The sequence below is a fragment of the Oryzias melastigma genome, linkage group LG10 (genome assembly GCF_002922805.2).
Source record: "Oryzias melastigma strain HK-1 linkage group LG10, ASM292280v2, whole genome shotgun sequence".
Taxonomy (NCBI): domain Eukaryota; kingdom Metazoa; phylum Chordata; class Actinopteri; order Beloniformes; family Adrianichthyidae; genus Oryzias; species Oryzias melastigma.
The window spans coordinates 21,698,349-21,708,548 of NC_050521.1; positions in this window are offsets into that span (position 1 = coordinate 21,698,349).

Genomic DNA, 10,200 nt, shown 5'->3' on the forward strand with positions numbered 1-10,200 from the left:
ATTACTTGATTTATAACGCCGTTAGTAACAGCAGCAAATAATGACACTCAAACCTACAGTGCCCTCTATTGGTTGTTAGTGGGAAACAACCACTAAAAGGCAACCGGTTGTCAATGGAGTAAATAACAAATATATGTGCCCATTTATGATTTTAGAAAATCCCTAATAAGTCGCACTCCTGGCCCATCTATAAAACCCCTCACTTGTAGTCCAGAAAATACGGTATATCCAGCCCTCCAGATAATTTTATTTTATTGTTTTTAATGGCCCGATGTTATCTTTTGCTTGTTTCTAACTTGTATAATTTTGACAAAATATATTTTAATGGAGAGTAAAATATTGAAAGTTATTTAAGGTTTAAGGTGATTTAGTCTGGAATAATATTCCTCCCTGTTTTTATTCATAATAATGTTAAAAAGTTTGTTTTAAACAATTAGTTTTAGTGGGTTTAATAAATGTTTATCCTTTTCGGCCCGTGACATAAATTGATTTTTGGATTTTGCCCCCCTGTGTGATTGAGTTTGACACCCTAGTTTAGACAAACTGACCCAATTTCTTTAAAATTATGTGGAATTTTTACTAATAAAAATATTTTCCAGACACTTTCATGATGCTGTTTTAACAGGCAAAATACTGTCATGCTCTATTTGAGGACATTTTAGGTTACAATAAAAGAAAAAAAAAATACAAATACTTTGAAAATTTGGGAGTATTTTACAAATGCTCGCAGTTAAACAGTTTTCAAATTCCCAACTGTACAAAGATCATTCATATTTCTATACAGTGACACACAAAGAAAACTTGCTTTTTTGTATTAAGTACAAAATCATCATGCAGTAACCCTCTCATCATCCAGACTTCAGATTTAAGTAACTTTTATTGGTATCAGAACTTGTACATAAATAACAGAATCATCTGCATAAAGAGAAGCAAAATACTTTCTACATCTACTCTTTACCATGTGGTTGCTTTTTAAGTTCTACATTTGAGTCAATCCATCCTCCCAAAACCAATATTTTGAAATGATTGGACCAATTGAAGCAAAATCTGAAGGTTCATAAAAAAATGGGTTTTATTTTTTTTTTTTATGTCTAATCTTTTATTTTTATTTAGAGTTGAATTTTTGCACAATGTATAAAATACAACTTACATAAACTTTTGACAGTAACTTTTCTTTAAATAAAATATAATTTTTTTTTATCATATTTTTGATTGAACTAATGGAGCCATCTTGGCCAGGACTTTTATTCTGAAAAGATGAACGAAACTTACACATCCTAGGTTTGGAACAAATTCTTCCAGTACATATTTAACTCTGTAAAACTTTAACATGCATAAACTTGGTGCAATCTGTCGCATTTTTCTAGAAGTGAGATTTTTAAACCGTTCTTAGTCAGAAGTGAAAAAGACGAGGACCTCTGAGAGTCCCGGGTTAGCACAACATCTCAGACCTCCTGCACTCTTTCATCTGGCAGTTGGAACATCCTCCAGTCTCCCTCCGCTCCTTCTGTCCCACACTCTTAAATAAATCCTCTCCTTTCTGACAACCTACTAACTCTTAAATAAATCCTGCCTGATGCGAGATCTGGCAGCTCCCTCCTGACCCAGACAATACCCCTCTGAATCTGCACACACAAAGAGGCCCGAGGCGGGACTGCGACCCCGCAGACTCCGACTTTCTCTGAGAGAAACAGTCCAAGTCCTTGTGGACTCAGATGTCCTCTTGGCTGCTGGAGCAGCCTCCGCTCCACGTTCTTTTTTCCCACCTCTCGTCTTCTTTCGCCCGCCTTTCCTCCCAGCCTCTCTGGAGACTCAGTGATAACCAGGCCAGCAGTGAGGAGGAAGGGGGCGCAGGAAAGAGGGGGTGCAGGGTGGTGAGAGCGCGTTGTGATGTCCAGACTCAGGGATATTTAATCCTCTCTGCGAGGGGTGAGCGTCTCACTCCCTGTTTGGCTTTGGGAGATCAAAGCGTCCGTTTAGATTCTGCCAGAGATCACTTGCGCTTTCCCCCTGAGTGGACCGGAGACGCACACACCAACACAGACCCTCACGTGGGAAGTGTGGAGGATGTCGGTGGTAATGAGGTCGTGATTGATGGGACTGTTTTGGAACATCTTGAACTACCTGTTTCAGACCAAACCCAGTCTGTGATCCAACAGGAGTCTCATATCTGGACTGGTTACTATTCCCTTTAGCTCTCCCTTCATAGTTTCACCAAAAAAAGTAATCGAAAAGACACCAATAAAAAAACTTGAAAATCCACTATAATGAATAAATATATTTTTTGAGTGTTTAACATGTTCTTTGTTTTTCTGAAGGAGGCTATGTAAAGTATTTCCTATTGTGAATCAAGGGAAAAATTGTATTTGTGATGTAGAAAATACACTGGGCGGAGCCACAAACTTCATTCTGTTGCAGTTGCAGACAAATACATCCATGAACGTCTTCATTTTCCTCATCTGAGCTGGTATCTGGCTCAAAACTGGACGGCTTATAGCTCCAATATTGGTCGCCATTTTTGTTAGCTAGCATGTAAACAGAGAGCTCTCAGGAATGGGAAGAGGGGACGGGGTTGCTCCATACCGATAGTCTCACCAACAACTCATAGCAAATTCTAATGAACTCCTGCCGCGCTGCAGACATATGTCCTTCGTGTAACGGTTGAAAAATTACATTAAATCAAAGGACATAAACACTGGAGCTCTGGTGTTAAAGGGTTAAGCAGCATATGTGTAACAGAGATGAACATTTGTCAAAATATTAACGGACGGAGAACACAAGTGTATTTTATTGAGGGTTCAAACCTAGTTTTATTTATCCCTTCACACGTCGTTTGAATGTCTAAACCAGGACATAGCAACAACTTGTTATTAGAGGTTTTTATCATATTGATTAACTTTACCGATTGATCACTTTTTGTGGTAATCCATTATAAAGTAGGGCTGGGAATCGAAAATAATTTCCAGAAACGATTCGATTCACAAGAAAATCGATTGATTTGATTCTGATATTTAATTCAATTTTATTTTACACATTTATACACATTTGTTCAGAAATACATGAATAATCTACTATATGTTTTGAATATATTTATAATAATATGATACAGTTCACAAATTGCAAAATGTATTAGTGAAATAATGAGATTGTTAATTGCATTATACGGTTTCTCAAACGGAGAGTTCTAACTAAAATGTTCAGATCATTAACATTGTAAACATTGTTCTGCTTCTCCTGGAGGCCGTTTCAGTTTGGCCACTAGGGGGCGATAGCGCTATAGCATTACACCTTATTATAGAAGAAGACAGTATGAGGAAAAAACAATGTTTTAGACCACAAATGGTTACTTAAAAATATATTTCCTTACAGAAGGTTTGAAAATTCATGTCTGAGTTTATAAATTTATCATTTAGTCAGCAATGAATGTTTAGGTCGACTGAGTGTTAGCATTAGCCGTCCTATGGGAAATTCCATTAAATGTTAGCATCAAGCTAGCGGACTTTAGCTTTATATGCTAGATCGATCTCTAATTTTATGGATCGATTCAAACCGATTGTCTCATCCACATCATGAGGTAACCACGAGATGAGATGACTTGGACAAGAATGGAACGACCATCAAACCAAGATCGGTTCAAGTGTGAGTAAATTAGTGAAGGAAGAACAGTTCTCCTCTGGCTGCATGGATGAATGCCTTTTTGGTGTAAAATGAGTTTCACACTCAGATTATTCTTGCTGTGTTTTAATATAATATTACTTCAAAGATATTCTGAGTTATGAGGTGAGTACATTTCACCGGTTTCTGTTTCATCACCCTGGAGGAGTTTGTTAACAGTGGGAGCTGTGAAGCGTATGAGATAAGAAAAAGTGATGATTCCAATGTTTTCTCTCCATTTGTTTTTTTTTTTTTTACTTCCTCCTTGAACACACATTTGTGCACACACAACTGCAAAGCAGCAGCTTCCTCGCTGCGTCGCTTCTGAGGTTCGCAGGTCTGATAGGAAGCCTCTGAAATGGAAAAGAGATAAGAGGAAATAAACAAATAAATACAATAAAACCAAATTTGCGCTGGTTCAGTGCCTAGAGGGGGGAGTGGAGGAGCTGCATAAAGATGCATTGGAAAAAAAATGTAATTCTAAGTGGATTCATGCAACTTTTATTTTAAAACCAGACTTCTTCAGATGGGATCTGTGTCCGTACGACCGAACATCTCCATCACAATACATGTTGGATCTGGTTCTGCACCTTGGCAGCGGCTGAACCAAACGCATCCCCATCACTGGCTTTGATGTGCGCCCACACAAACACGCCACTCCAGCAGCCTCTCTTCTCAGATGTTGCTTAATTACACTATCATAGAGTGGTAATTACCTCATCAGTGCGGCGTAATCCCATGGTCAGCGTCTTAGCGCCATGTATCAAAGCAACACGAGTCTCTTTCATGTGCTTTTTTTGTTCCTGATTACTGAATTCACTGGTTTGCAAGACTGCAGATTAATTTAGTTATTTCTGCAAGAGATGGATATTTTTTTAGAGTTTTTTTATTTTGCTTAGTTGGTTTAGCAGCTCTGTAATAAATGTAATTGATGCCCCAGAGACTAAACAAAGAGTCAGCTGTGTTTATTTAAAGCTAAATACAATAAGAATTGTTTGTTTGCCCTAAAGGAGGAAATGCAAATCAAGACAATCACGGTACTTTGTTTTTTTTGAATACTTGTGTAGTTCTTGATAATTCACATGATCAGTTTTAAAATAATCATGTTTAAGAAAGAAGAAAAGTCAAATTTTAGGTAAAAAAATGATATTAAACGTGTTTTGAATTTTAAAAGCTTATTTTAGAAAGTAGTGACTATGAAGGACGATATTGTACGATTATATACATTTGGGGAAACATAAAACATGCTAAAAAGCAATTTTTATCCTGCAAAAAAAAAAAAAAAAAAGATTTCAAAGTAATATTAGTTTTTTTCATGTACATTTATTTCAAATCTCATAAGTTTACAACCAAAAAGTCATAAATTTAGCCGATAACTTTTTAAGTCATAAATATACGACTTTATTCTCGTAATTTAACAGTTACGACTTTTTTCTTGTAAATTTACAAGATTTAAAGTCGTAGTTAAAAAGTATTTGTAAACTGGTCCTAATAATCTGTTGTACTCTACAGAGATCCATCAAATCCATGATTCAGCAAATTAAAAAAAAATGTGTGTTGAAATTTAAAGATTTAGTTGATCCAAGCATTTTAAATCATTAAAAGATTTTCGCACACACAGTATAATATTAAAAAGACAAATTACTTCCAGTTGAAAAGGAGTCCAGATGTGGAGCAATCAAAAACAAAGAAACCAAAATCACAAATCAGACTAAAAGAAACTATTAACCATGTTTCTTCATTACCAGTATACCAAACCTAGAAAACATGCAAACTTACCAGTGACAGGGTTATACTTAAGTACTTGAAGATTGACTGGTATGAACCCCAAACATACATTTATGCTATATTTCAGAAATATATTTTTCTAAAATGTGTTGGATTTATTAAAAAAACAATGTAAAAAGGAGCAGAGCAACAATTTCTCTTCTGTTCCCGTTCATTTCCCCTTGTATAAGAACGCGAGCATGATCTTTTATTTGTGTATTTTTATGGAAAAGAAATTGAGAAAAAACATAAAATTCACAAAAAATGAAATTGTACTTCTCACATCAAATGCAATTTTTGATTTTAAATATTTATTTTCCTCCATTTACTATCTTAAACATGAATTACAAACAAGAGTGTTTGATTAAAAAAAAAAAAAAATATATAAAACATTTGTTGGAGTTGACCTGAATTCAAGGAGCAACTAAATACAATAAAAACAGTAAAAACTATTACGAATGTGACATACCCTTCTGCTAAATAAAATAAAATTATGTTTTAAAATGTTTGCAGCTACAGTTGGAACATGAGGTATACAACAGACAAATACAAAAATAAATTAAGTCCTTTATTAAACATCAACTTATTTAAAAGTTAAAAAGTACTTTTTTTTTTTACTTTTTAAATTCCAACTGATTTTGCAGTTTGTGGTTTAAAGTCTGAAAATGCTAAACCAAACCACTTATTTCTGTAGATTTGTTTTTTGGAAACAAGCTCTTCTTTGCTTTTAGTCATTTCCTGATAAATATTCAAGGGATTTTAAGGAGTGTCTGAAATCATCTGTTTAATTTCAATTTAAGACTAGCAAATACAAATTTAACATAGGGGGGGAAAAAAGTTTTTTTTATTTTTGAAATATGGAATTAAAAAAAATGATCAACTTTAAATGGATTAACACAAGAAAAAGACATCATCATTATGGAATAAAGGCAAAAAAAATACATCAAAATCATAAAATCAGAAGTAGACTAAAAGATCAAATGCAGTTTTTCAACAAATACATAAAACTACAATGGAAACATACTTAGAAGAGACATTTATACTTTACAAAACCTACATTTTAGTCACAAAGTTGACCAGCCACACAAGAGTCTAAGGAAATCTAAGAGCAGCACTTGAATAACGAGCCTCCATATTATAGGAAATGCTCACTAATTGGAAACCAGAAACCACTGTGGAGACCGAAACACAAAGCAGGTGAGAATAATTCACAGGAAACACCTGAATTAAATTCACAAAGAGCAGAATTATACCAAGAGAAGTCAAACCGTTAACCTGAACTAAAGGAAGACACTGAAAAAGTCAATTATTAGACCATGTAATGATGGCAAAGTCTCACACACTTGCAGCTTTTAAGAAAATACTTTAAATCAATGTGGTTCTCTAAAGGGCAAAAGCTTGGAAGACACTAATTACAGAAACAGTGAAGCCATTGCAATAAAATGTGTTTTTTCTTTATTAAAACTCAAATCAACTGAATTCAATCTTTCTTTTACCCTTATAAATTATACATTTTACAATATAAACAGCAACTTTAGTCTCAAGTTGAACTCCATGGTCGTACCAGAGGCGTCTGGATATTCTTCCAAATGACTGTAAGGCTTTGGAGATCGTGAGCTCATATCATCGTCTAGGTTTGCATCGGATGACAGAACGTTGAAAGTAGTGCTGAGCAATGTAGAAAAAATTTTATATCACCTTCGTGGACTTTCCTTGCGTCATAAAAGGTTTGTGTTAGCATCCGTGCGAGAATAGCCTCCTAGCATCTTCTGTTCCGCGTCGGATGTCTTGAATCCAAAATGCAACCAAATCACAGTTGTACCCCTCTTTTGCTGAAAGTGATTCTTCTGGGGCCGCCTGCATTGGTCTATCTGTCTGTAACAACTTCAAGCTCCTCCGCGTCCATCTTTCTGCACTCATGTTAACGTAAAACCTGTCGCAAAACTCGCCTAAGTGCGAATCAAAGAGTGTGAAGCAACTTTACTTACAAAACCACAAGATGGAGTTTCTTTGCGAAGAATCTCTTTTTAATTTGTCTTTATTTTCATGCATATACAGTTTTTGTGTTCACACTGACGAGGTTCGGACTATTTAATTAAATATGGCATAGTAATTGATCAAATTAGATTATAAACGATAGACACTTTTCTTTCACCCACTCGATATGTATTGTCATATCGCCCAGCACTATTCCCAATTTCTTTAAACTCAATTTCTCCCGCCGGTATGACTGGAACTGTCTCATCCACCCCCATCCTTCTGCAGCAATGGAATATTCCGTCAACAGCAAGTTAGCAGAAGAAAAATCGCGGTAAGATGAAGTGTAGATACCCCAGAGGTGGTAAATGATCAAACTGTTGATGGAATAAAAGAAAACAAAATAAAAAAAGAAAACAATCTCACATAAAAAACAACAATGTGCAAGAAGAATGACTAAACAGGAAGAAGAGCAAAATCAAAGGAATGAGAAGAGGAGCGAAAGGGCAAAAAGAGGGGCAGAAAACAACAATTTTGAGAATTTTGTCAAATAATTTTTTACTTTTTCAAGTAAACATTCAACCACTGTTATAGTTTGCTTGGAGCCCCCAAAATCTTAAGTCTGTCACTGAATGGGACTGTGATTGTAAAGCACTTTATTGTAGAAACTTTGTACATTTAGTTTTAAGAATCCCTGTGGTGATGACATTTATAATTATATGAATGTAAATTGAAAATTAATTTGGCTTGATAAAATAGCCGTCTTAGTTTATTTTTTATTTTTTTTTTTTACGTCGGTGTGACTAAAGCCAAATAAAACAAAATAAAACAAGTCTTTTTTTGTTATTAACTTTGCTTTAAATATATTTCTCTGCTCTAGAAACATTTTGTGACATCTTTTATCACTTGTGAATTTGAATCAGAAGATACATTTTTATAAAATGAAGATGTGTTTTTGATCTTAATTAATTGTTTTTGGATTATGTTAACAGAATAAGAGTAAAATAAATTTGAATATAGGAGCGTTACTGCTTAACTGTGCAAATTATCTCCAAACAACTGAGTTTTCATGTTGAGATTTTAATTAAAATAATTATATGAACTGGAGAAATGTATTTAAAAGGAGGGTTTCTCCTTCAGAATGTGTTGCAGATGTTAATGTGGATCTCATGTTGGGATCTGGTGTTGGTGCTTCCCCAGCTCACATGTTCTCACTCCCAGCTCTGTTAGCTGCCTGCTGGATGTGTCGACTTGGGGAAAATTTCCATTTTGCGGCTAACTTTGCAGCCTTTTGATGGGAACGTCTCCCCGACTTTTATCTCTCAGCGCGTCTGTAAACTAATTAATATTTTTCCCTCTCCCTCTCTCCTTCTGCTTCAGGCAAATATTTGTTTCCTTAGAAGTGAGCGTGGGCAAACCTTCTCCTCTGCTCCATATACGCTGCCAGCTGCCAATCAAGCGGCCCAGAACCCCTGAAACTCTTCACTAACCCCCTCCACCTCCTCGTCTCCCTCCTCCCGGCTCCATCCCCTCTTACTCTCCTCCAGTCATGGAGTTGGGGAAAACAATTTGTGTGTATGTAGGTTGTAAATAAAGACATAGATAAAAATAAAAAATGAACCATTGAGAAAGGAGGTTTCTGTCCACTCAAAGCTCCTCTTTATACAGAATAATACAATATATTTACACAAAATAAACAAAGTGTTCGGTCTACATAGTAAAATATGTAAAAAAAAACACTATAAAAATCTAATTATATATATATATTTAAAAAAAAGTCACAGCTATTTATTCTAAATTTAAATAAAATTGTGTTTTAACATGTACTTGTCACACTATTTTAAGGACATGTTGAATTAAATTTAAGATGATAATTGGGTTTTTTCACAGGATTTCTTTAGTCGAACTTGTCCTTTTAAAAAATAAGATTTGTATATTTTGATCTTAAACATTTGGTGTGTGTGTCCACTTCCACTCCGATCCACTCTCACACAAGGTTCAAGTTGTTAACGATCACAGCTGTTTTCTGTTAGCCAACGATCATCCTCAGGATATTTGAGTCTGGGTTTCTGATCATTTGTCTGACTAAAGAACATTGTGAAGTTGCAGGAAGCCCAATCAAATACTTGAGGAATGAGAGATTATAAATGTTTTGTTTTTGAAGAAAACCAAAAGATGTTTGAGGGGGAAAAATGAAAGAAAGTGGAATTAAATTACAAATACGCATGTAAGAATTTAACTTTTGATCAACAGTCCATACCAGAAGTTAGTAGACATGCATCTGAAAGTTTAGTGCCAATCAGCATAAAATAAATATCATTTTTGATGCTTGACCATCATTTTAAATACATTTCAGATAAGTTTATTGTAATGGTTTAAAAAAAAAAGTAAACTTAATGTAAATATCTTAAACCAGAACCAGACTGGTTAACAGGTTGTCCTAACAAAAAATATGTAAATTGCTTTATTTAACTTTTTTTTTTGTGCACCAATTGAATATTTTATTAAAGCCGTGAGCAACAATCTATGGCCTTTAAGTCACTCCCTACCGTCCACTTTTGACCCGCCCTCACTGGCTGAGTGACAGCTGCACACCCCTCTCTCTCCATCTTCTGCCTCCACTATCCTGGTCAGAGCTGCAGGTGACAAACTCATTACACAAATACTTTTTTTTTTCAAAATAGTGGCTTTTCTGTTGGTTTGATCTCCATAGCAACCATTTTATTTTTTGATCGCTTCGAGGTGACTATTAGGTCCATGTAATTTTTTGAAGAATCTGCAAAAGTATTTTTTTTTTATTTC